Source organism: Pezoporus wallicus, unplaced genomic scaffold, assembly GCF_028554395.1.
Source record: "Pezoporus wallicus isolate ANWC-B61680 ecotype Strahan unplaced genomic scaffold, APGP_CSIRO_Pwel_v1 contig_2240, whole genome shotgun sequence".
NCBI classification, from domain to species: domain Eukaryota; kingdom Metazoa; phylum Chordata; class Aves; order Psittaciformes; family Psittacidae; genus Pezoporus; species Pezoporus wallicus.
This window is the reverse complement of record NW_026635056.1, coordinates 87,563-114,387: the sequence shown is the minus strand read 5'-3', so window position 1 is coordinate 114,387 and position 26,825 is coordinate 87,563. Positions and strand designations below refer to the sequence as shown.

The following is a 26,825-nucleotide window of genomic DNA, read 5'->3' as shown; positions in this document are numbered from 1 at the left end:
TCTCCCGATAGCTTCCAGAGGGGGCCTACATTGTCCCTAATCTGTTTTTTATTCACTACGTACCTATAGAATCCCTTCCTGTTATCCTTAACATCCCTAGCCAAGTTTAATTCTAACTGGGCCTTAGCTTTCCTAACCTGGTCCCTAGCTTCCTGAACAACATCCCTGTATTATTCGCAGGCCCCCTGTCCTTGCTTCCACCTTTTATAAGCCTCTTTTTTCATTTGAATTGTCCTCAGCAGCTCCTTATCAATCCAAGGAGGTCTCCTGGCCCTCCTGCTGCACTTCCTTCTAGTTGGGATGCAACACTCCTGAGCTTGCAGTAGGTGATCCTTGAATATCAACCAACAGCCTTGCCCCCCCACCGTCTACAGCTATATCCCATGAAACCTTCCTAAGCAGTTTCCTGAAGAGGCCAAAATCTTCTCTCTTGAAGTCCAGGGCAGTGAGCTTGCTACATGCTCTTCTAATTGTCCTGAGGATCTCGAATTCGACTATCTCCTGATAGCTGCATCCAAGGCTGCCCTGGAGTGTCACATTTCTAACCAGCCCTTCTGTTGCAGAATGACTCTGAGAGCAGGACCATAGAGCTCTGGAGGACTGTGCGAGCATGGCAGGGGGTGGCCCCCACAGGTAACCGGAAACCGGACATGGGAGGAGAATGTGGAGGGAGCTGTGTGGGGCTAACCAATACTGTTGTGCCAAGGAGGAGTGGCTGAATACCACTCCTATATATATGTGAACTGCGTCACAAATAAAGTAGAAGTTTGCTTATCACCCATATTGGGTTGGCCTGTCTGCTTCTCCTCGCTGCTTACAAATGGCGCCTGAACAGGGACACGGACTACAGGGCCCTGGTCACTGGGGACCCGGATACAGGGCCCCGACTAGCGGGGACCCGGAATGCAGGGCCCCTGTTAACGGGGACCCGGATACAGGGCCCCAGTTTAACGGGGACCTGGATACAGGGCCCCGGTTAACGGGGACCCGGATACAGGGCCCCGGTTTAACGGGGACCCGGATACAGGGCCCTGACAAACGGGGACCCAGAACGGCAAGTGAGGGGCGCCAGCGGCAGCGGCTGGGGAGCGCGGGCAATGCTGCTGCTGTGGCGTGATGGACCCGGATGCTTGGACTAACCGAAAGGAGTCCGCCGCTGGGGCGAACCAGACACTGCTGCGTCGGGAGGCCGATCCGGAGACCGAGGTTACAGGACGACCCAGAAGAAGACGATCCAGAAAAGGCTGGCCATGAAAATGGACCGAGAGGTAGCCCTGGACTTATTACAGTGCTTTTTATAAAAGCAGGGAATTGAGCCTGAGACTCTAAAGCAGCTAGCAGGTCTAGTGGCTGTAGGGAAGGCTAAGGGATTTTTTGTAGATCCTAATACAGTTTTTGAGGAGAGTGAGTGGCGAAAGTTTGGTGAAGAACTATTTGACTCAATGCTTAATGATGATAAAACGGCAAAGAAACTCGGTAAACCACGGAGAGAAGTAATAAACTGTATAAAAAGATACAAGGTGGAAAAGAAAACTGCCGCAGTAGCAACGGAGAAACTAGGAGCAGATGTCCCCGGTCGGTTGAAACCGGGGGAAGATTACAACTCGTTCCCCCCAGCTCGCAGGAGCACAGGGTTTCCCACCCCCACCCCCCCTTCCTTTTCTCCCCCTCCTTCAGAAGGTGCCGCGGAGGAGGTGTAACCCCCTGCTCCCCCACCACCCCAGTTCCGAAAGTAGGGACTTTGAAAAGGACAGAGAAAGTATATTAGAAGGTATACGCATGATAAATGTCGAGGAATCCGAAAGAAAGAGGGCAGTGCCTTGGCGCCGAATCGATGGCGGCGCCATTTTGAAGCACGCAGTAGAAAATAGAGATCATGCGCTAGCGGGAGATTTAAAGGAACCGCGAGCCTCTCCAACCCACTATGCCCTAGAGTGAAAAAAATTTTAACTCAGTCACGGAGGAGCGAGGTCTGCAGATGGCCACATACCGAACGAGAGACATCTGATAAGAAAGACACAGCTGCGAGCAACGGAGACCCCGAGTTCGGCGCAGGAACAGCCCCCGAATCCCCTGAATCTGAGCCAGATTTATATCCTCTGCTTCCAGACTCTGATTCTTCCTCTCCCGGGTCCATCTGCTCAGACTCACTGGCCCTGGAGACGCTCAGTTGTAACAATGGGTAACCAAGGATGTGATCATTACTGGGGAATTTTCTGCAATGGGGATCTTTGCATATCCTGTGTTTACTACACAGCAGGGGGCTAAAGAGTGGGAAGCTCTTGATCTCAAAATAGTTAAGGAGGCCTGACAAACAGTGACCACGTATGTGTTAAAATCCTCTTATACTCAAGCTGTATATGTTATGATTTTTTCTTGCAATTGACAGGGGGAGCCCATACAGTTTCTCTGTGATACTCATGTACTAGAAGTTGGTAAATATAAGTATGTCCAGGTACTGGACATACTGACCAGATACTGCTGGCCACTTCTTCCAGCACAGGCTGGCCACCTGTGTTGGAATGAATGTGCATTTTGGTCAGTATAAAAGCCCAAGCCTCATACGATGTGGGGAGGCAGAGCCTCTGCGGGGGCGCCCCCTAAGGTTGAGCCTGCCACCTCGCACTGCAATGATGCTTCTCGGAGCTGTTTTTCTGTTAGTCTCCACAGGGTCCTTGTGCCACGTTCTGTACGTGGGACTGTAGTGGGAGTAATGATTGTCTGGATTTTGTGCTTCAAATATTGTAGTTGTGTGGTGTGTGATAACCTGGGGGAGGGGGTATATTTGTGCCCTCCTGCCTACAGGTCCATGGTGACTGCCTGCAAAGTTTGTGAAGCCTTGCCATGAGCTGGACAGACGAATGGAAAAACCTGATGCCTCAGCTACAGGAGCTGACCATGAATACCCCAAGCAGAATGAGATAGAGAAAGAGAAAGAACGATTAACTGCAAAACATCACTTGGGGACACCTGAAAAGTAACATCCTGAATATGTGTGCTTGTAAAGTAGCTATTATTAGAGGTTGTGATTTTGTGTATAAAACCACCTGTATTTACTAGCTAGTTGCTAATAAGAAATTGCACCTTGTATTGTATAGATTTGTCACTTGTAAAAGAGATGTTAGAGTATGGAAATTTGCAGTAGCTGCTAGAAAATGCTAAGGCAAAAGCTAGAAAGATTTTAATACAATGGTAGTGTTATAAAGCAGGTGATGGAACAAATTAAGAGGGTGGGAGAATTCCACTGGTAAGAAATTTCTTTGGCTAGCCCCTCACTGCCATCAGCATCTTCAACATGCTGCTGCACCCTGTAATAGTTACTCTGCTAATGTAAATTTGTGTGTGCCTTGCTGCAGTAGCGACTTGTTACTGGATAAAGCAGGTGAAACTGTGCATTGACAACAAGGTGCAAGGACTGAGGCTGACCAAATGCCTGCTACCACAATCAAGGGCAAGACTGGGTTGGCCTCTGTGTTTGCCACTAAGAAGAACCTTTAGCTCTGCTGTTGGCTGCAACCCAGCAGGCGTGGAGCGGTGGGGACACATGCCATACCAGACCTTGATGTGAAGGATCAGAGAGCTATACAGCCTGTTGTCAGAGAACCATACAGGAGAAAAAAAGGGGCAGGCCCAGCAGCCTCTAGTTGGCATATGTTGGAGATATAATCTAACCTAGATCCCCTGCTCAAGTAGGGTCACCCAAACCATATATAAAACATAAAGGGGGAAGATGTGGAGACAGTGTTCTCACAGGAGAATGCATAATTTGTACATAAACTTTGAATAGTCCTGAAAGATACATCAAGGCCATGAGAGACCGGAAGAAGCTTAAGCAAGCAAGATAAGAGGCTGGAATTCACCAAGTTAATGAGAACTGTGGACTGTTGGCAAGCTTTCAAGGTTGAGTTCTCACACCTGTGTTTAACCAATTATATGTTAGTCACTAAGGGTCTTCAAAACATGTATCCAATCATAATATGCCAAATCACTGTAAGTGCTTCAGCCGGGGCCTTGGCTCAACTAAGCAGACTGGGTTGCTGAGTTGCTAAGCAGACAATTCTACATCGAAGGCAATTTCTGATTTGTTTTAATGTTGACTCTGTAAGACATGCAACACTGCAGAACCTTTTGTTGTTGGAACAGGGACATGGATGTGAAGAGTTTGATGGAATGTGTTGTATGAGTCTCTCTGATTATGCTAATTTGATGCACGCACAGCTGAGAACCCTGGCTCAGCTTACCCAGCAATAGTAAATGAGCAATATCCTAAGAATAACTAGATGGTTGTCTTCACGGGGCATTACAGGTTGAGTCAAACACTGCTGTTTAAAGTATTGCACTTATGTATCATTGTTAGGTTAATCATCGTAGCTATTAGACTTGTTTATAGTTGTGTGATAAAACAGGTGAACAGAATAACCCATAATGCTTTGCTCGCACAAAGAAAAAGGGGGGAATTGTTTCAGAATGACTCTGAGAGCAGGACCATAGAGCTCTGGAGGACTGTGCGAGCAAGGCAGGGGGTGGCCCCCACACGTAACCGGAGACCGGACCTGGGAGGAGAATGTGGAGGAAGCTGTGTGGGGCTAACCAATACTTTTGTGCCAAGGAGGAGTGGCTGAATACCACTCCTATATATATGTGAACTGCGTCACAAATAAAGTAGAAGTTTGCTTATCACCCATATTGGGTTGGCCTGTCTGCTTCTCTTCGCCGCTTACACCCTTCCCTGTTGGTGAGCACAAGGTCAAGCATGGCACCTCTCCTTGTTGTCTCCTTTATTACTTGCAGAAGGAAGTTGTCATCCACACAATCGAGGAACCTCCTGGATTGCTTGTGCCAGGCCGTACCATCGCTCCAACAGATGTCAGGGTTGTTCAAGTCCCCCATGAGAACAAGGGCCTGTGAGCGTGAGGCTTTTCCTATCTGTCTACGGAGTGCTTCATCCACAGATTCCTCTTGGTCAGGCTGTCTGTAACAGATCCTTACAGTAATGTCTCCCATAGCTGGTTTCCCTTTAACCCTGCGCCACAAACTCTCTGTGGACTGCTCACTTGTCCCCAGACAGAGTTCCATACTCTCCAGCCTATCCCTAACATAAAGGGCAACTCCCCCTCCCTGCCTGCCAGGCCTGTCTTTTCTAAAGAGCCTGTAACCTTCTATTCCAACACTCCAGTCATCAGAGCCATCCCACCATGTTTCTGTGATGCCTCTTATATCATATCCCTGAAGACATGCCCACATCTCTAATTCCTCTTGTATGTTCCCCGTGCTATAAGCATTTGTATAGAGGCATTTGAGCAGAGCTCCAAGTGAAGCCAGCTCAATGGCTGGAGTGGCTGGAATATCTCTACATTTCTCCGAGCATCTATTATAGGTGCTGGCAACCGACTGGGTGTGTTGGGATGGAATGATGCCCCCCTCCCCCAGTGCATCTAGTGAAAAGCCTCCTTGACCAGTGTGGCAAGCCTCCTACCAAAACAGCTCTTCCCCCTTCTTTATCAGAGCAGCTCCACCAGCCCCCACTAGACCTGGCCTACAAACTTGGGTCCCGTGTTCAAGACACTCAAACCCCTGATTATGACACCACCCTCTTAACCATTTATTAACCTGGCCAATCCTCCTAGCTTTTTTTAGGTTCTCCTCTGTATCCTGCAGAATTGACGAAAAGACTCTCTGAGCTCCAGAGCCCCTAACCACCTCTCCCAGGTCTCTGTAATCTTTCTTTATGTTCCCCAGGCTACTACTATCTATATCCCTATCACCCACATGTATAACCAGAAGTGGGTAATAGTCCATGAGACTTACTAGAGCAGGCAGCCTCTCTGCAACATCCCTGATCCATGCCCCTGGTAGGCAACACACCTCCCTTGAGATGGGGTCAGGCTGACAGACGAGTGCTTCTGTCCCTTTCAAAGTAGAATCCCCTACTACTATGACCCACTGCTTTTTCAGGTCAGCACCAGTAGAGATCTTTACCAGTGCATCAGTTGGCTGTTTCAGGCTAGAGTGCTTTTTCTCATTAGCCCCCTGCAGAACAGCAAAGCAGTTCTGGGTGGGGAAAACAGATTTAGGAAGAAGCCCCTTGCTTTTAATTGCCCTCTTCCTCCTTTTATTTGTTTTTATTTGTTTTTTGTTGTTTTTTTTTGTTACTAATGTAATGAGTAAATTCCTGTTTGTTAATCAAATCTTGCTTGCTTAAGAGTTACTGGAAAATTACGACACTTCGACATTTTGCTTATAGACCGCAGGCGTCCAGAAAAATAAACGATGTATGGGGGAAGGAGACAAGGAGCCTTTCGCCCCACACCCACCGGGAGGCAGAATGAGACTCCTTATCAACAGGCCGGAGCCATCCTCCCCACACCCACCAGGAGGCAGCATGAGACCCCTTAGCAACAGGTCACACAGACGCAGAGTACGCCAGGAAGTGACACGTATATCGGATGAAGAAGAGTATAAAACCAGTGACTTTGGGGAAGTGGGTTGTGTGCCGTTGGCGGAGCAGAGACTCCCCGGCCACCCAGCGCTGTTTTGCTTGCTGTTGTTTGCTCAATAAACTGATTTGATTCATTAGTCTGGCTCTCGTCAATTTATTTGAGCCACATTTATAACAATTTTGGTGCCGTGACTCGGATAGAGGCAATCTGGTGCTAAGCCCCACACAGGGGAGGCACCCCTCTGTATAGTGGCCCTTGCTTGGGTGCTATCTCACCATACCCTCAACCGACAAATCCTAAATTCAACAGGAAGCAAAAGAAAGCCGGCAACCCCGTAATCTTTGTGCACGAAGCTCTGAACGAAGACGCAGGAGTGTGCAAGTATAGGCCAGTTAACCGTTCGGTTGGGGTTGGATATCCCGGAGTGTGCCTGTGTGAGATGTCCAATTAAGGACGAAGAGAGTGCGGACCCCTTAGTAGTGCGGTTCCCATCTCCCGCGAGGGACTGAGCCACGAACAGGGGGCAAAAAGACTGTGTGTGTGTGAGAAGGCACTCCGGAAGATGGGACAGAAGAAAAGCAAGCCTTCTGATTCCATGGGGGGTCGGAGCTTAAGGCTAAGCTTCCCCAGATACCACCAGATAGTCCGTTGGGATTGATGATTAAATATTGGGATGACTACCCTTCTAGGCAGGGTAAGGACAAAGTAAAAATGGTACATTACTGTATGGAGGTTTGGGGAGGTAAGCAAATTAGAGGTGATCATTTGTATTGGCCCGTATTTGGGTCCTTTGAGGACTGGATCTGCCAGGCTTTAAATATTTACATTAATTCAAAGGAACCATTTAGTTTGGAGGAAAGTGAGTATGCACATTTATGGATAGGGTCCGAGACTAGGACAAATTTGTATCCTTTAAAAGAAAGAAAAGGGGGAGCAAAGAAGAAGACACGGAGTGAGGACGAAATCCCCATTTCACCTCCCCCTTATATACCACCACCACCACCACTGCAGCCCTCTCCTCCACCAACAGCTCCAAACTACCCCAGTGATTCATATTCTACCCCTAGTTCCCCCGAGGAGAACAGGCAGGTGAGCCGGAGCCAAAGTAGGGCAAGGGAAAGCAGGGGTAATCTATATCCCCTCCGGGAGGTTGCAATGGGAGGAGCGCAACCTCGTATGGGATATGTCTCTGTCCCTTTGAACTCAGGAGACGTTAGAGACTTTAAGAAGGAAATGGGTAACTTATTAGAGGATCCCCTGGGAGTTGCAGAACTAGTAGATCAGTTTTTGGGGCCCAACATTTACACCTGGGATGAACTGCAGGCCATATTGGGTATTTTGTTCACAGCAGAAGAAAGGGATATGATCCGGAGGGCCGGAATGAGGATTTGGGACCAGCAACATCAGCAAGGTCCCACGACAGATGTTAAGTGGCCCCTCCAGAGGCCTAATTGGAATAATCAAAATGAAATGGATAGAGGCCATATGCAGGACTTAAGGACTATCATAGTTCAGGGGATAAGGGAATCGGTCCCTAGGGGACAAAATGTTAATAAAGCCTTCAGTGAACACCAGAAGAAGGATGAAACCCCTACAGAATGGTTCGAGAGACTTAGAAAAAAATCTCCAACTTTATTCAGGGCTAGATCCTAGCACTCCGGTAGGGCAAGCCTTGCTGAAAACACAATTTGTACCTAAATCATGGATGGATATTAGGAAGAAGCTGGAAAAAATAGAAGATGGCAGGACAGCAGTTTAGATGAACTGAGAGAAGCTCAGAAGGTATATGTTCGTAGGGAAGAGGAGATGCACAAGAAGCAGGTTAGAAACCTGGTAGCGGCGGTCAGAGATGGACAGAGGGTACCCACTCCTAGGAAGGGGCCTGAATCCCGACAATCGGGATCGGGACCCCGGAGGCCTCCAAGGGAAAAAGAACGAGGAACGGTGGTTTGTTTCTATTGTGGAGGAAAAGGACATGTTAAGAAAGACTGTAGAAAGGATGATGGATGAGAAGATGTTCAAGGAAGATTAGGGGTGTCAGGGGCTCTATCTGCTGGGGACTCGAGAAAGAACAGAGCCCTTGATAAAATTAAAAGTGGGTCCCTGGCAACAAGAAGTTGAGTTCCTAGTGGACTCAGGAGCGGAAAGATCAACTGTTCAAAAATTGCCCCAAGGATGTAAGATATCCCCAGAGACGGTACAGGCTATTGGAAACAAAGGAAAACCAGGAATAAAAATTGATTATTGAGAATCAGAAAACTGATGGGCTCATAAGTGCCTTTAAGGGCGGCTACCTATATCCAAAAGGGGAGACAATTGGATCAAGGGGAACATATACCCGAGAGCCCTAAACTCTGCCCTCAAGGATATTAGGATTCAACTATGGACGAGCCCCTGAAGACTGCAACTGCTGCCGAGAAGAAAAATGACCTCGCTGCTCCAGGCAATGGAGTAGGCGATGGAGGCAGAGGCGTACTAAGGTGCGGATATAGAGGGACCATAGCCACAAAAAGTTTAGGGTGGAAAGAGATGCAAATTAAGTGGATGGGCCAGGTGGTTAGTAAGACCCCTACCAAATCTCGAGGGAAGGATTGGAAATCTGGATTTATGAGAGGAGGTAACCCACCAATTTTCTGGATCATTTATTGGATATGGGAATGGACATTAATCCCGGTAAAAGGATATGTCCATCAACCTTTCAAGTGGACCCTGTACAGATGGGAAGATCAACAAGTAGTCCAAAGTATAACCACATCAGGAGAGCCCACTTTTACTGCTAGCCTCTGTCAACTAGTGCCTAGAAGCCCGTGTTTAGATCGTGTGGGGTTTTACTTTTGCCCAAGCTCGAATCCAGGAAAAGGATATTGCAATAACCCCCGGGAATTTTAGTGTGCCTACTGGGGATGCGAAACAATAGCCTCAGATTGGGTCCCTGGAAATCCAGACAGGTTTTTTAAGGGTACAATGGGGGCCTTATGGATGTACCCCTCCGGAACGAAATTGGAATGGAGGAATAGTATTGGCTCCCTGTGGGAGAATCAAACTGGGAAACTGTCAGCATCTTATGATTAATGTAACGAACCCTTTCGACCAAGGGTGGGTAACGGGGAAAACTTGGGGGGTACAATCTAAGGAACCAGGAGCCAATAGCGGGGGCTTCATTTTAATAAAGAAGGAACCAATCCCACAAGATGCTAAGCACAATAATTTCCAACAACTCAATGAATCTTGTATTAAACGACACTCAAAATCCTAAGGACATTAATGGAGACAACTTTCTTTGGAAATTATTGGAAGCTAGTTTCCAGTTTTTAAATGCCACCAATCCCAACCTAACCAAACGTTGCTGGCTGTGTTATGGGATAAAGCCTCCTTTTTATGAAGCAGTGGGAGTTTCTACAAAGTCTAGGCGTGTTCTAACCCAGCAGAATGTACAGGGGGAAAAGAAAATCAAGGGATAGCATTGACTCAGGTCACTGGGAAGGGCAGATGCATAGGAAAAATTCCAAAACGTCAAAAACATCTATGTGACGTTAATACAACTGCTACTAAACGGAAAAAAACAGCTAAGTGGTTATTAGCAGCCAAAAATGCCAAGTGGGTTTGCTCAAACATAGGTGTAACACCTTGCCTGTCGCTAGAATTGTTTAAGGATTCCTCAGATTTTTGTATCCAAGTAATGATAATACCAAGAATTCTTTACCATCCTGAAAATTTTATGTATGACCACCAGACTGCCCAAGACCATCACCTGTTTAAACGAGAACCTTTCACTGTATTAAGGATAGACACTTTGATGATCTTGAGAAGTACAGGAGTAGCCTCATTAGTAAAAGAAAGTAAAGAATTTCACACCTTAAGAATGGCTGTAGATGAGGACTTAGTCAGAATTGAACAATCCATAAGTGCCCTAGAAAAATCTGTAGGGTCGTTATCTAAAGTAGTGTTACAAAATCAAAGAGGATTAGACCTAATGTTCCTACAACAAGGAGGGCTTTGCGCCGCACTTAAGAAAGAATGTTGTGTGTATGATGATCATACTGGAATTGTAAGGGATACCATGACCAAGTTACGAGGACTAGAAAAAAAGGAAAGGGAGCGAGAAGCCTAACAAAGTTGGTATGAGTCATGGTTTAATTACTCTCCATGGTTGACTACATTACTGTCTACAATTGCAGGCCAGTCTGGGCAGTTGGAAATTATTGTGCCATTTTTAACCCCCACTTCATCTATTTTAGGAATTTCCTCTGGTGGTTTTTCTGCTAGTACGTTGTTAGGTCCTACAGGTTTAGGATCTTGTGGGATTGGTTCCTTCTTTATTAAAATGAGGCCCCCGCTATCAGCTCCTGGTTCCTTATATCGTACCCCCCAAGTTTTCCCCGTTATCCACCCTTGGTCGAAAGGGTTCGTTACATTAATCATAAGATGCTGACAGTTTCCCAGTTTGATTCTCCCATAGGGAGCCAATACTATTCCTCCATTCCAATTTCGTTCCGGAGGGGTACATCCATAAGGCCCCCCATGGAAAGGGAGCAAGAAGCCCAACAAAGTTGGTATGAGTCATGGTTTAATTACTCTCCATGGCTGACTACATTACTGTCTACCATTGCAGGGCCCTTAATATTGGTAATTCTGGGACTAACTTTTGGCCCCTGTGTGTTTAACAAAGTGACTGCAATTGTAAAAAGCAGGCTAGAGGCCGCCCACTTGATGCTCATTAGGGCTCAATACCAGCCACTAGATAAGGAATCTGCAGTAGAAGACGCCTTAATTTTAAGCCACGCGGCACTCCAAAGATTTGATGAACAAAATGGTAAACAGAAAAAGGGGGGAATGTAAGGAGTAAATTCCTGTTTGTTAATCAAATCTTGCTTGCTTAGGAGTTACTTGCTTAGTTACTTGCTTGCTTAATAGCTACTGGAAAATTACGGTGCTTTGACATGTTGCTTATAGACAGGGGGTATCCGTTAAAATAAACGATGTATGGGGAAGGCGATAAGGAGCTTTCCTCCCCACACACACCAGGAGACAGAATGAGACCCCTTATCTAACACCCACCAGGAGACAGAATGAGACCCCGTATCTACAGGTCACACAGACACAGAGGACGCCAGGAGGTGACACGTATATCGGATGAAGAAGAGTGACTCTGGGGAAGTGGGGTGCGTGCCGTTGGTGGAGCGGAGACTCCCCAGCCGCCCAGCGCTGTTTTGCTTGCTGTCGCTCGCTCCATAAACCGATTTGATTCATTGGTCTCGCTCTCGTCAATTTATTTGAGCCACATTCTATAACAGCTGATGGCTTTTTTTTTTTTTTCTTGGATGCAGTGCATCATGACCCTGCTCTATGCCTTTTCCAACAACATTTTCTCTCATCAACTTTTTCAACTTCTTCAACTGGCTGTGTGGGGCTCTGGCCATCATCGGTATGATGTGGCTGTGTTTCAGGAAACCAGAGCTGGAAAGACCCATCAAGGTGTGATAGTTCCATGGTGGGTCCTCCCTGAGTCCCTTCTCAGCACTAGGGAAGTTTCAGCAAGTACAAGCTGCTTGTCCTGTATAGAAGAAGGACTGGGATTGCAAGCCTGTGGGGGAAATGTTGTGTTGTAGGCACAAAAGTACAAAATGTAATCAGTTCTAAGTAATGTTAAGTTTGATGGCTTTGTAATGGAAAATAACTGCGGTGCTTGGAGATAGTTGACATAGTTTCAGGCCCTCAGGGCCCCAGTACAAAAGGTGTGAGAAAAGCAGAATAGAAGGACAGGACCTGGGATGGGGAGTATCCCGGACTAGCAGATGTCCAGGATGAGAGCAGTTAAACTATCTGATAAGTAGAAGGCCAGGATGATTGCTATGTCTGTAATGTTAATTAAGCTTGTTGGGAAAAGTAAACGACCCTTAAAGACCACCACATTTTTGTATGCATGCCGGAAACCTTTTGGAAAATGATGTAATATGGTCAGTAACCATATAAGGATGACCTGTATAGCAATTCGGGGACACACGTTAGGAGGAGCTATCCCCTGTGTCTCCCGGCGCCGCAATAAAGAATACCTGCTTGTCAACTTGAAACTGTTGGCAAGTTTGTTTCTGGAGTTTTCTCCGAATCAATTTGGAACCCCAGATGGGACCCTCTCTGAGGACAGGGCCCCCTAGGGCCCGCGGGAGTTTTTCCCGGAGGGACCCCTCGACTCATTCGGATCACTGTGGGAGCAGACAAGGACCATCTCATAAAAGGTATTCTTTTCTTTTATATAGTCTTTAAGATGCAGGGGGCATCTCGGTTTGGTTAATTGGTTTGGTAAGCGTACACACAGTGAGGAAGCCTTCCGTAAATCGAGATAGGAAATCTCGTGGGTAAAGGCGTATACCCAGCTGCTAGCGTCCTTTTGGTATACACCCACAAGAATCAGTGGGCATCTTGTGGTTTGGGTCCTGCAAGACGCAGTGGGTTTCTTGTAGAAAAAGTTTTGGATTTTACTGGTATATGACTTGTGTTGTGACTTATTATACTTATAGTTTTGGTCTTGTGATTTTGGTATTGGTGACAGACTGTTATAAATGCATTATTAATTGTTGTCTTTGTTTCAAGTATGTTCTTGTGATTTTGGTGCTGGTGACAGAACTGTTAATTGTTAGTTTGATACAATGTTAGTATCTGTCTTGAGTGCTGTAACTGTGTGGAGTGTGTCTGTGGGATCCCGTGTGTGTGTGTGAATGTGAGACTGACACTAGGAAATCAGCAGAGTGGGGAGATCTTGAAAAAGAGTCCTTTAGAGTGCATTTTGGCACACAGGAAAAGAACTGGGTTTCCTGGGGGCTCGGTACATGAGAAAACGTTGATAAAATATTGTAACCAATGATGGCCTTTGTATACTTTGGAAGATCAGGAAAAAATAGCCTAAAAATGAGATTTTGAACTATGATACATTGTTACAATTAATGTTGTTTTTGAGGGGGCAAGGAAAATGGGATGAAGTAATGTATGTGATGCGCGGATTGACTCCACAACTCGTTAAAGTTGTAAAGTAGGTATGCTTTTTATTCAGCACTGAGATGCACGGGGATAATTCCACCAAGTCATTCCAAGTCATGCATGCCTCAGTGTTGTTTCCCTCTACATTTATAAGGTTGCACAACACGCCTATACATATTCATGTCCTATCCCCGCTTCGTATTATAATGAGCCAGAAGGTCCTCTGCACCTGCGCAGTGCCCCCTCTGGTCATGGGCAGGGGTCTCAAGATGAAGTAACTGAGTCTTCCTCCTGTGGGTAGGGGTCTTCAAGATGAAGTAAATGAGTCTTCCTCTTCTCGCACTTTTCACCTTTTAGTCTTCACGTATGGCCTTAGGGTTTGGGTAGTATCCCAGCCATAAACCATCTGCTTATCCCTCTTATCAGCAGATTCAGGAGTCTGCTTTTCCTTATCAATAGCTGCTTATCAATAGAACCAAGTGTCTGCTTTTCCTCATCAATAGGACCAAGTGTCTGCTTTTCCTTATCAATAGGACCAGGAGTCTTTGCTCTGCTTAGCAGGCATTTACAACAGACAATACTTTTGTTTAAGCAAGCAAATTCCTCTAACCCGCTTGTACAACCCCCCCGTACAACCCTGTCCTGGGTTCACCTGGTTACTCCGATGCTGGGACAATGGGGCCGATGGTCACGAACTAGAAGGTACAGAAGCCAAGCAGCTGGGATCACTTGCTAGAGAAGGGGGAATTGACAAAGCAATTGCAAGAGAGAAAAAGTCCCTCAGCCTTTGGAGGAGGCTCTCGGCAGCTGTGAAAGAAAGGTTTCTGTACAAGGACGATGTTAGGAGTCGTTCGGCCAAGTGGACTACTATCGACAAAGGCATCCAGTCTCTGAGGGAATCGGCAATCGTAGAAATGATCTATCACATCAAGCCGAATAAAGGGGAAACACCTATAGATCCAGAAGAAGTTGAATGTACACGACCCATGTGGCGAAAACTTACACGGAATGCACCGTCATCATATGCCCATTCATTGGCAACAGTGACCTGGAATGACATAGTACCACTAACAGTGGATGAAATGGTTCATAAACTCCGAGAGTTCGAAGACAATCTCACTCCTTCCATCATCTCAGCTGTGAAAAAACTGTCCCAGGACCTCGACAAATTGAGGGACGATGTATCTGATTTATCCAGCTCCTCACGTGTACCAACACACGTCTCAGCTATTAACAAAAGACGTCCTATTATTCAAGAGAGGAGATACAGAAGGTATACGCCACGGGGTACCCTATGGTTTTACCTGCTGGATCACGGAGAAGACATGACAAAGTGGGATGGAAAACCTACTTCAGCTTTGGAGGAACGGGTGAGTGAACTGAAGAGGGGAGCAAGGGCCAAGACTGATCGTCCCATGAGAGCTACGGCTTCAGTCTCTGGTGAGCAGTTTCCCAGATGGAGTGGAAGAGCTGATTTTACTCCAGCTCCTGTGATAACGAAGAATAATCCCTTTCAACACGACTCAAGTGTCCAATGCTGTGACGACCATTAGAGGGGCCCTTCCTCCAGCCGGGTGGAGGTAGGGGACAATCGGATTTACTGGACTGTGTGGATCAGATGGCCTGGCACATCAGTCCCACAGAAGTATAAGGCTCTAGTAGATACCAGTGCACAGTGTACCCTGATGCCATCAAGCTGTCAAGGGGTGGAACCCATCTATATTTCTGGAGTAACAGGAGGATCCCAAGAGTTGACTGTGCTGGAGGCTGAAATCAGCCTGACTGGGAGGGAGTGGCAAAAGCACCCTATTGTGACTGGTCCAGAGGCTAAATGCATCCTCGGCATAGACTACCTCAAGAGAGGGTACTTCAAAGACCCAAAAGGGTACCGGTGGGCTTTTGGTATTGCTGCTTTGGAGACTGAGGAAATTGAGCAGCTGTCCACCTTGCCTGGTCTCTCAGAGGATCCCTCTGCTGTGGGGTTGCTGAAAGTTGAAGAACAACAAGTGCCAATTGCGACCACAACAGTGCACCGGCAGCAATATCGCACCAACCGAGACTCCCTGATTCCCATCCATCAGCTGATCCGTAGACTGGAGAGTCAGGGGGTGATCAGCAGGACCCGCTCACCCTTCAATAGCCCCATATGGCCAGTGCGAAAGTCTAATGGAGAATGGAGACTAACAGTAGACTATCGTGGCCTGAATGAAGTCACACCACCATTGAGTGCTGCCGTACCGGACATGCTAGAACTTCAGTATGAACTAGAGTCAAAGGCAGCCAAGTGGTATGCCACGACTGATATTGCCAATGCATTTTTCTCCATTCCTTTGGCAGCAGAGTGCAGGCCACAGTTTGCTTTTACTTGGAGGGGTGTCCAGTTCACTTGGAACCGACTGCCCCAGGGGTGGAAAAACAGCCCTACCATTTGCCATGGACTGATCCAGACTGCACTGGAATAGGGGCAAGCTCCAGAACACCTGCAATACATTGATGACATTATTGTGTGGGGCGATACAGCGGAAGAAGTCTTTGAGAAAGGGAGGAAAATAATCCAAATCCTGCTGAAAGCCGGTTTTGCCATAAAACGGAGTAAGGTCAAGGGACCTGCACAGGAGATTCAATTTTTCAGAATAAAATGGCAAGATGGACGTAGACAGATCCCCACAGATGTGATCAACAAGATAACAGCAATGTCTCCACCAACTAATAAGAAAGAAACGCAAGCTTTCTTGGGTGCTTTGGGGTTCCGGTGAATGCACATCCCAAATTACAGTTCGATTGTAAGCCCTCTCTATCATGTGACCCGGAAGAAGAATGATTTTAAATGGGGCCCTGAGCAGCAACAAGCCTTTGAGCAAATTAAACGCGAGATAGTTCATGCAGTAGCCCTTGGACCAGTCCGGACCGGACCAGATGTAAAAAATGTACTGTACACTGCAGCTGGGGAGAACGGTCCTACCTGGAGCCTCTGGCAGAAAGCTCCAGGGGAGACTCGAGGTCGACCCCTCGGCTTTTGGAGTCGGGGATGCAAAGGATCTGAGGCCAGCTATACCCCAACTGAGAAAGAGATACTGGCAGCCTATGAAGGGGTTCGAGCTGCTTCGGAAGTGATTGGCACTGAAGCACAGCTCCTCCTGGCACCCCGGCTGCCCGTGCTGGGCTGGATGTTCAAAGGCAGGGTCTCCTCTACACATCATGCAACTGATGCTACATGGAGTAAATGGGCTGCACTAATTACACAACGAACTCGAATAGGAAATCCCAGTCGTCCAGGCATTCTAGAAGTCATCATGGACTGGCCAGAGGGCAAAGATTTCGGAATGTCACCAGAGGAGGAGGTGGTGCGCGCTGAAGAGGCCCCACCATATAAACTGTCAGAAAATGAAAAACCCTATATCTTGTTTACTGATGGCTCTTGCCGTATTGTGGGAAAGCATCGGAGATGGAAGGCAGCTGTATGGAGTCCTGGACGACAAGTTGCAGAAACTGCTGAAGGAGAGGGTGAATCGAGTCAGTTTGCCGAGGTGAAAGCCATCCAGCTGGCCCTGGACATTGCTGAACGAGAAAAGTGGCGAGTACTTTATCTCTATACTGACTCATGGATGGTGGCAAATGCCCTGTGGGGGTGGTTGAAGCAATGGAAGCAGAGCAACTGGCAATGCAGAGGTAAACCCATCTGGGCTGCTGCACTGTGGAAAGATATTGCTGCCAGGGTGCAGAACCTGGTGGTGAAGGTACGTCATGTAGATGCCCATGTACCCAAGAGTCGGGCCACTGAGGAACACCAGAACAGCCAACAAGTGGATAAAGCGGCTAAGATTGAAGTGGCCCAGATGGACTTAGATTGGCAACATAAAGGTGAATTATTTTTGGCCCGGTGGGCCCATGACACTTCAGGCCATCAGGGCAGAGATGCAACATATAGATGGGCCCATGACCGAGAGGTGGACTTAACAATGGACACCCTTGCCCAGGTTTTTCATGAGTGTGAAACATGTGCTGCAATTAAACAAGCCAAGCGGTTAAAGCCTCTTTGGTATGGAGGACGATGGTTGAAGTATAAATATGGGGAGGCCTGGCAGATTGACTATATCACACTGCCGACATCCCGCCAAGGCAAGCGCCATGTGCTTACCATGGTGGAAGCAACCACCGGGTGGCTGGAAACATACGCTGTGCCCCATGCCACTGCCCGGAACACTATCCTGGGCCTTGAAAAACAGATTTTGTGGAGACACGGCACCCCAGAGAGAATTGAGTCAGACAATGGGACTCATTTACGAAATAACCTTATCGATATTTGGGCCAAAGAGCATGGCATTGAGTGGGTATATCACATCCCCTACCATGCACCAGCCTCTGGGAAAATCGAACGGTACAATGGGCTGTTAAAAACTACACTGAGAGCGATGGGTGGGGGAACTTTCAAGCATTGGGATACACATTTACCAAAGGCCACCTGGTTGGTCAACACCAGAGGATCTGCCAACAGGGCCGGCCCAGCCCAGTCAGAACTTTTACATATTGTAGAGGGGGACAAAGTTCCCGTGGTGCATATGAAGAATTTGCTGTGGAAGACAGTCTGGGTTATTCCTGCTTCAGGTAAAGGCAAACCCACTCGTGGGATTGCTTTTGCTCAGGGACCTGGATATACTTGGTGGGTAATGCAGGAAGACAGGGAAGACCGATGTATACCTCAAGGGGATTTGATTTTAGGGGAAAACAGCCAGTGAACTCAATTGTATGCTGTTGCCTGCTGTGTAATACTTTTATAGCCCATCAACTAGATGTCTCCAGGTCACCAGCGACTGGCCCTGACTTCCCTCCAGCCATCATCCCAACAGAGAATGAACTTTGAATATCATGGGCCAAATGGACTCGGCAGCATTATAGGGATTGGTCCATGCACTAAGAAAATGATCTTTTCCTCTTGGTCTGTATGTATATGGATGTATATATGTGGGAGAGCGATGGTGTATTGAAAATGTGGGATCTGAGCTCGACGTGAATGGTATGGAATAAGGGGTGGATAATGTCCTGGGTTCATAGGTAGCAGTCATGTTTTTTTTCCTTTGTTTTAGCTGGTGCAGTGCTGTGTTTTGACTTCCAGCCTGAGAACAGTGTTGGTGAAGCCGATGTTTTCAGTTGTTGCTAAGTGATGTTTCCCCTGACCAAGGACTTTGTGAGGCTCATGCTCTGCCAGGGAGGAGGGGAAGCCGGGAGGAAGCAGAGATGGGGCGCCTGACCCGGGTTGGGGGGTAACTGGGAGTTACCCGGAAGGACACGGGTTTCCGGGTGGAACTCGTTTTCTTGGCCGGTGGTATCGTATTCTTTTCCCTTGTTATTTTCCCTTATCGTTGTTGTAGTTGATAGTAGCAGTGGTGATTTGTGTACATTGGTTGCTGGACTGTTCTTGTCTCAACCTGTAGGAGTTGCACTCTTTCGATCCTCCTCCCTGTTCCTCCGGGAGCGGGGAATGGGGGAATGGGAGAGTCCCAGTGGGGGGGTGACATGGACCTCGATTGTTGTCAGCTCGGCACCACTCACTGGGAGTGAGTGAACAAGTTACCTGACTGGGTTTAAACCATGACAAACCCCCTTGTACAACCCCCCTGTACAACCCCCCTGTACATTGGTCAACTCCCTGCGTCATATGCAGATATGCTTTTCTCTTTAAGAAACCGCCCCATGTGACAGACGGAATGCAAATTAATATAGGTCTGACAGATCCCTTAATTTTGGCTTTGGAAAAGGACAGGAAAGAAAAAAAAAAACCACAAAAAAAACGCTGAAACTAAGATGGAGAGATGTTCAGATTGTGGTACCGGGGAAAGATGCTTAAAGTTAAGGAAAATCAGGGGGGAAAGGAGGTGAGCTCGGGCAGCTCTTGTGTTTGAGCGAGGAACGAGTGCTGGGGAGGCAGAGGTGGAGGGATATCGGGCGGAGGGGGAGTGGGTTTTTCTCCTATCGGACCGAATCGGTGTGTGTGTGTGCTGTGGGGATTTTTGGACGTTGGAATTGAGACTGCCCTGGGGGGGAGAGTGCCATGGGGTGTCTCCAGTGGCTGAATTGGAACTAGACTGACAAGGGACCTGGGGAATCTACCCTAGCAGATCCACTGGTTAAATTAAAACTAGGGACTAGAGGGAATAAAGTGGAATTTTAGTGGGTACAGGAGCAACTTATTCGGCGTTAATTCAGAGGGAAAAGAATTTGTTACAGATGTGGGAGCTACTGGCCACCAAGGAAAAGGGAAAAAAAAAAAAGGAAGAAAAAAGAGGCATTCTTTCTGAAACTCTGAAAGTACAAATTGGGAAAACAAATAGGAATGCATAAAATTTTTACGCATGCTAAATTCTCCGAAATCTTTATTAGGGCAAGAAGCAACATTTAAAGAAGGCAAAATGGAGTTAAGAGTTAAAACAATTAATTGCAGTTTTGAGTTTATCTTTAATTCAACAGAAAAGTGAACAGGAGGACCTCCCTGAAATAGAAGAAATCCTTAATCCAGGTATATCTGGAAGTATGGGCATCTGAAGTTCCAGGTAAGGCAAAAAATACTTTGCCTGTTAAAGTAGAAAGAAAAAGGGGGGAGGGGCTGCCCAATTAGAATAAAACAGTATCCCCTAAAATTGAAGGAAAGGGAATTAAAAAATCATTGATAAATTTTAAAATATAAATTCTTAATTGAATGTGAATTGGAATGTAGTACTCCTATCGTGCCAGTAAAGAAAAGTTGCAGATTGGTTCAAGATCTCAGGAATGAACTAATTTGTAGAGGATATTCAGTAATAGCTACTCCATATACCTTATTGACTAAATTGAATCAGAAATGGTTTGCTGTCTTGGATTTAAAGGACTCTTTTGCTTACCATTGGCCAAAGAAAACCAGAATTTATTTGCTTCCGAATGAGAACATCCTGACACAGTAAAGAAAACCCAGTGAACTTGGACAGTATTACCTAAGGGGTTTAAAATAGTCCAATGATTTTTTGAAATCAGCTGGCACTGGAACTAGAATCATGGAAACCACCCACTCAGACAGGGACTCTGTTACAATATGTGGATGACCTATTAATTGCCACAGAAACAAAGGAAGAATGTGTCCAGTGAATGGTGGGATTATTGAATTTTCCTGGACTGAATGGTTATTGGGTAAGCAGACAAAAGGCCCAACTAATCCAAACCTGAGTTTCCTACCTAGGATATGAAATAACAGGAGGACAGAGAAAACTTGGAACTGCTAGAAAAGAAGCCATTTGTCAAACTCCACGACTGTCGACCACCAAGAAGGTCCAGATGTTCCTGGGAATGACTGGATGAGGCAAACTTTGGATGCATGATTATGGTGTTCTGGTAAGACCCCTATATGAACTGTTAAAAGAAACCCCTCTCTCTTTGGAATGGGCTGATTCAGCAGAGGAGGGCTTTAGAAATTTAAAAGCAGAGCTAATGTGAGCTGCAGCTCTGACTTCTGGATGTGACTAAATCCTTTTGGCTATATTCCTATGAAGAACAGGGAATAGCTTTGGTGGTCCTTACTCAGAAACTAGGACCCTGTAAGAGGGCAGTGGTGCATTTTTCAAAACAGCTGAATGAAGCGAGCAAAAAATGGCCCGGATGCCTAAGAGCTGTGGCAGCAGTTGTCATGAATATTGAAGAGGCCTCCATATTTACTTTTGGACCAAACTTACTGTACTAGTGTCCTGTGTTGTACCAGCATTCCTGGAACAGAAAGAAGCCCACTGGTTATCTCCTTCATGTTTTTAAAAATACCAGGCCACCCTTGTGCAACATGATGATATAGAAATTGTGGTCACTAATGTTGCCAATCCAGCATCCTTTTGCAGGAACAACCAACAGAACTATTAACACACGTCTGCTTGGCTACTATATGAAACTGTATATTCAAGTCAACCAGATTTGAAAGAAACCACTGGAATGTGCCCTGGAATTGGCTAAAGACAAAAGGATAAATATTTGGACTGATTCTAAATATGCATTTGGTGTGGTCCATGCACATGGTGCCATCTGGAAAGAACGAGGACCATTGAACACACAGGAGACTACTGAAAGCTGTTCAGCTACCTGAGGAAGTAGCTATTATGTATTGTTGAGGGCATCAACAAGGTGAAATTTGGCCGATTCTGAAGCCAAAGGAGAAACTGAACAATCTAAACTCATTCCCTTAATCCCTGATGGCAAACTAACAATTGAGAAATCTAAACCTAGATATTCAAAGGAGGATAGAAAATTGATTGGAGATCTCAAAGGAGAGGAAAACAAAGAAGACTGGGTTCAGATACCTGATGGGTGAATTGTAATCCCCTATAACCAACTCTGGAAGCTGGTTTAGGAGAAACATAACAAAACTCATTGAGGTAGCAATTCCTTGTATAAATACTTAGATGAACAAATTGAATGAAGGTACCTATATAACACAGTTTTATTAGTGACAATGTCAGCTCTGTCTCAAGAATAATCCAAAATTGAAAATAGAAATCAAATTGGTACAACTGGGGAAGAAGTTATCTGGGACAACACTGGCAAATAAATTTTTCTGAATTACCAAGACCAATATTTGTTGGTGTTAATGAATACTTTTTCAGGGTGGCCAGAAGCATTCCCTTGTAGAATAAATAATGCAAGACAAGTAATTGGAACATTGTTAAACAGTATAATACCTTGTTTTGGAGTACCAGAGGCAATTTCTTCCAACCGAGGCTCGCCCTTTAGTGCAAAATAGTTACAAGAAATTAACAAAAATTAGAAAATGATTGGCAACTACATGTTCTTTACAGGCCTCAGGCCAGTGGGCAAGTAGAAAAGATGATCAAACAACAGATTAGTAAAATATGTCAAGATATTGATATTAAGCTTTACCACTGGCTCTGTTGAGAATTTGAACTAAACCTCGGTCGGAAGAAGAGGGTATCCCATGTAAAATTTTATATGGGAGACCATATTAGTCCCAGTTTAAAGGAGAAAGTCTTCTGGAAGTGGGAGAAGGTTATCTCCTGAGTTTCTGATCAATTTGGGAAAGCAGTTAGAAGAAATAAGAGAATACTGGGGACAAGAGCGAGAGGCATGGATTATCCGACTCACTCTTTTAGATCCAGAGACTGGATTTATGTTAAGAATTTTTCAGGAGATCCTCAACAGGAGAAGTGGAGCGGACTGTACCAGATAATATCGACCACCTTTACAGCAATGAAGAAAGATAAAGGAACAACCTGCTTGGATACGTTATTCAAGAATAAAGAAAGCACCAGAACCTGAGAAGACATGGCGGATTGAACCTTCATGACCCTTATGTATGAAATTCTATTGGTCATAATTTGGACTTAGATGATAGCTGGCATACCAGCATGGGACCAAAACTTATACCTGAAATTAATGCAGAGTGTTACTAATGTTTTTAATCGTAGTGACTGCTGGGTGTGTGCGCAGTTGCCTAAATCAGGAGAAAATCTGGACCTATTTTTAATTAGCATTCCAATTCCCAATACTGTCTTATGGACTAATTTGTGGGTAAACACCAGCAACCTATATACAAGGGAAAGGTTAAAATTTAGGATAGCTAATCCTTGTCCAAGTAAAGAATATTATAGGAGACTATGTTTGTTTAAATGCCACAGGTGCAGGTCACTACTCCCATTGTAATCACACTATTAATATAGATGGTATCATAGTTCAGTGGTGGCCCGTTCCTGAAGGGAAAGGATGGTACTGATTATGTGGGAAAAATGCTTATCAGACCCTACCCCCCAGCTGGAAGGGGGCATGCACCTTAGGTGCAGTGATACCAAATCTTACTATTATTGACATGCATCCTCCTGGAACCTGGGTTAGATGTTTTGCTAAACGGATTAAGCGAGGGGTTAACCCTATTGCTGAACGAAACACTGCATTTCATAGTTTTGTGAGATGGCTAAGTCCATCTTTGGGAGTAAGTGAATTAGAGAAGGCAATCATAAATATCTCAGCAACCAAAGAGGAAATAGAAAAGCGAACCATTTATATAACCCAAGCTGAACAAGAAGAGATAACTAGCCTATCTGTTAGAGAGGGTGAAGTTTTTACAATAAAATAATCATATAAAATAGTAAAATGATTATATTTGAGAAATTTATAAATCAATAGTGAGGCTTTGTATATTAGAAGACGTTGTAACTTTGCCGTTTTGTATCATAGTTACTCTATAACTACATGTTACAATGGTAGTCTTGGTAGCAAGAGCTAACATAACTGCATATGGTGAGGGGAGTATGGGTGTATGTATTGTAAAACTCTACCCAAGCAGAACCTAAGTTTAAGATAGCCAAAAAGGGCATACCAGGAGCATCCTGGTGAAGATAAGAGAATGCTAACGTCCACAAGACGATTGGGACCTAGCCAAGTAGAGAAAAGGTGAAGAGGACAACCTGAGGAAGACTTCTTACTTCATCTGAGGAAGACTCCTTACTTCACCAGGGCGACCACCAGAGGGGGCTGCGCAAGCTCAAAAGAGGCTGATGTCGTAATAGACTGATGTAGCAATCCTTGATGCATATGTATTAGTCAATGATGTAATCTGTGTTGAATATGTATTAGTTACAAAATTTTTAGTGTATAAATTGCGAACGCGATGTGACGGGAGTCGGAAGCAGATTTGGGTGCGTACCCCTGGTTCCCGGCGCCTCAATAAAGCACCTCATATAACCATCCCGGTGGTTATGTGTTTGTCTCAACGCTAACATTTTGGCGACCCAGATGGGACCTCGCGGGCATTGCTGAGGCGGATCGCGTCTCGATCCTGCTCCAGCCGGCACCAAGAAATTCTCGGGGAGCCATCGACCGTGACCAACCTCTGCTGCTCACGACGGACCTCTGATACGGTAAGAAAGGTGCTTTTGATCTGGGTTACGGTACCGATTTCTAGTAAATGTATGGTATTGACCTTTGGTAGTAAATGTATGGTATTGACCTTTGGTAAAGGTCTGGTAAAAGCCTGCCTGTTATACGCAGTGAAAAAGCTGCGTTCGGCTGGTCTAGTAGTAAAGCCTGCCTGTTAGACGTGGCGAAAGCTTCGCTTGGTTGGGGCTAGAGAGCTCTCGGGGTAAAAGCCTAGGTGCCGTCTGTTAGACAGTAGCGAAAGCTCTGCAGGTTCAGCAAATGTGGCTTGGTATTCGTATTGGTATTTGTGCTGCAGGATCAGCATCTGTCTAGCTAGGCATTGTAACTCAGTGGTGAGTAAAAAAAAAAATAAAACCAAACAAAAAAAAACAAAGTTGTTTTAGAGATCTCTTTGTATTTGTAAAATGTCGTCGATCCCTAAGTCGTCCCCATTAGGCTGTCTTTTAAGCCACTGGAAGGAGGGTCGATTTGGGCAGAGTATGAAGAAAAGTAAACTAATTGATTACTGTAATGTATGGTGGACACAGTATGAACTAGAGGATCAGGAGAAATGGCTTGAAAATGGGACTTTACAGTACAATACTATATTGCAGTTGATGTTGTATTGTAAAAGGGAAGGAAAATGGGATGAGGTACCATATGTTTATTTATTCGTTGCTTTAAGAAATAATGATGAGTGGCAAAAAAAAAAAAAAAAAAATCCTGTGGAATAGTGGATGTGAAGGTAAATGCTAATCAACAGTATAAGGGATGTGTTACCAAAAAGGTATATGCAATGCCTTGCTGTAGACAATAGTTTACAACACCAGAGGGACATTGAAAGTCTGGATTTATTAGTGACCCCATCAGCCCCACTGGCTTCGAATGGAGGAAGGGGGGGTGAGAAGATGACAGTGAGGAAGAGAGTGATAGTGATCTTGAAAGCATGGGAAGTTGCCAGCATAGGGAAGATCAGAGGGCAACCCTCCCCGCTACTCTGGTTTCACACAGAACTCGCTGGAGGGGAAATCGGGAAGGAAAAATGTGAATCCAGGTACCTAAAGCAGTGCTGGCGCCTTTAAGACAGGGGGTGGGAGCTGAGGGCCCGGTGTATGTTAAGGTACCTTTCTCACCTGGAGATTTAATCATCTGGAAACAATCAGCAGGAACATGTAGAGAAAACCCTGATAAAGTAGCCCGTGTAATGAAAATGATTATGAAAACTCAAAATCCAATTGGGAGAAAAAGAAGTGAAGTTTTTAATAGACACAGGGGCTACCTATTCAGTTTTAAATGATTTACATGGGAGGTTAGGGGAAAGAACTACGACAACTGTGGGAGCCACAGGGAAGGAGGAAATACGGCCATTCTTGCAGCCCCTAGATCTGCGATTTAGAGAAAAGGAATTAACACATGAATTTCTATATGAAGCTGAATGCCCCATTCCCCTTTTAGGACAGGACTTATTGGCCAAATTGGATGCAATGATCATTTTTGAGAATGGTGAATTAATAATGCAAATCCCTGAATCAAAAGCAGGACAGATTTTGGTTCTTAAAGAAAAGCCTATTGCTCAAATCCCAAAGGAGGTAGAAGAGGCTGTAATACCGGTAGTTTGGGAAACAGAAATCCCAGGAAAATCAAAAGCAACTCAACCAGTAATAGTGGAGCTAAAGGATGGGGTTAGGCCAGTAAGAATTAAACAATACCCGCTGAAGCTAGAAGCAAGATATGGGATTTTAAAAACAATTGAGAAATTTTTAAAATATCCAGTTTTGGAAGAATGTGAATCAGAATATAACACTCCAATTTTTCCAGTAAGAAAACCAAATGGTGAATATAGGTTAGTACAGGATCTGAGGGCAATAAATGAAATAACAAAAGACATCCACCCGGTGGTGGCAAACCCTCATACATTGATAACATCTGTGAAGGAAAAGTATAAATGGTTTACAGTAATTGATTTAAAGGATGCCTTCTTCTGCATTCCCCTTGACAAAAGTAGCAGGAAACTGTTTGCATTTGAATGGGAAAACCCACAGAATGGACGAAAGACACAATTAACATGGACCAGACTCCTGCGGGGATTTAAGAACAGTCCAACTCTCTTCGGAAACCAGTTGGCCAAAGAACTGGAAACATGGACCACTCGAGGAAAAATACAGGTACCGAGATCACAATATCTCCTATTGCAATATGTTGATGACATCTTTATTGCAATAGGAATCATTGTGTATAAAGGTAACCATTGAAATCTTAAACCAACTAGGCCTGAACGGGCATAAGGTCTCAAAAGAAAAGGTGCAAATTGCATGCACGACTGTGTTGTACTTAGGACGTGAAATTTCGCAAGGACAGCGAAAACTGGGAATAAATCGCATAGAGGCAATTTGTGCCATTCCAGAACCACAAAATTTACATGAGTTAAGGACATTTTTGGGTATGGCAGGGTGGTGCAGATTATGGATAATGGACTATGGACTCATTGCTAAACCCCTGTATGAGGCCCAAAAATCACCTGTTCTTGTTTGG

The 26,825-nt window shown here is 45.4% G+C and overlaps 1 pseudogene; it reads left to right on the top strand.

Moving 5' to 3' along the window:
- LOC130594885 (large neutral amino acids transporter small subunit 1-like) overlaps positions 1–26,825 on the top strand; it is a 48,660-nt pseudogene that overhangs the window by 7,996 nt on the left and 13,839 nt on the right.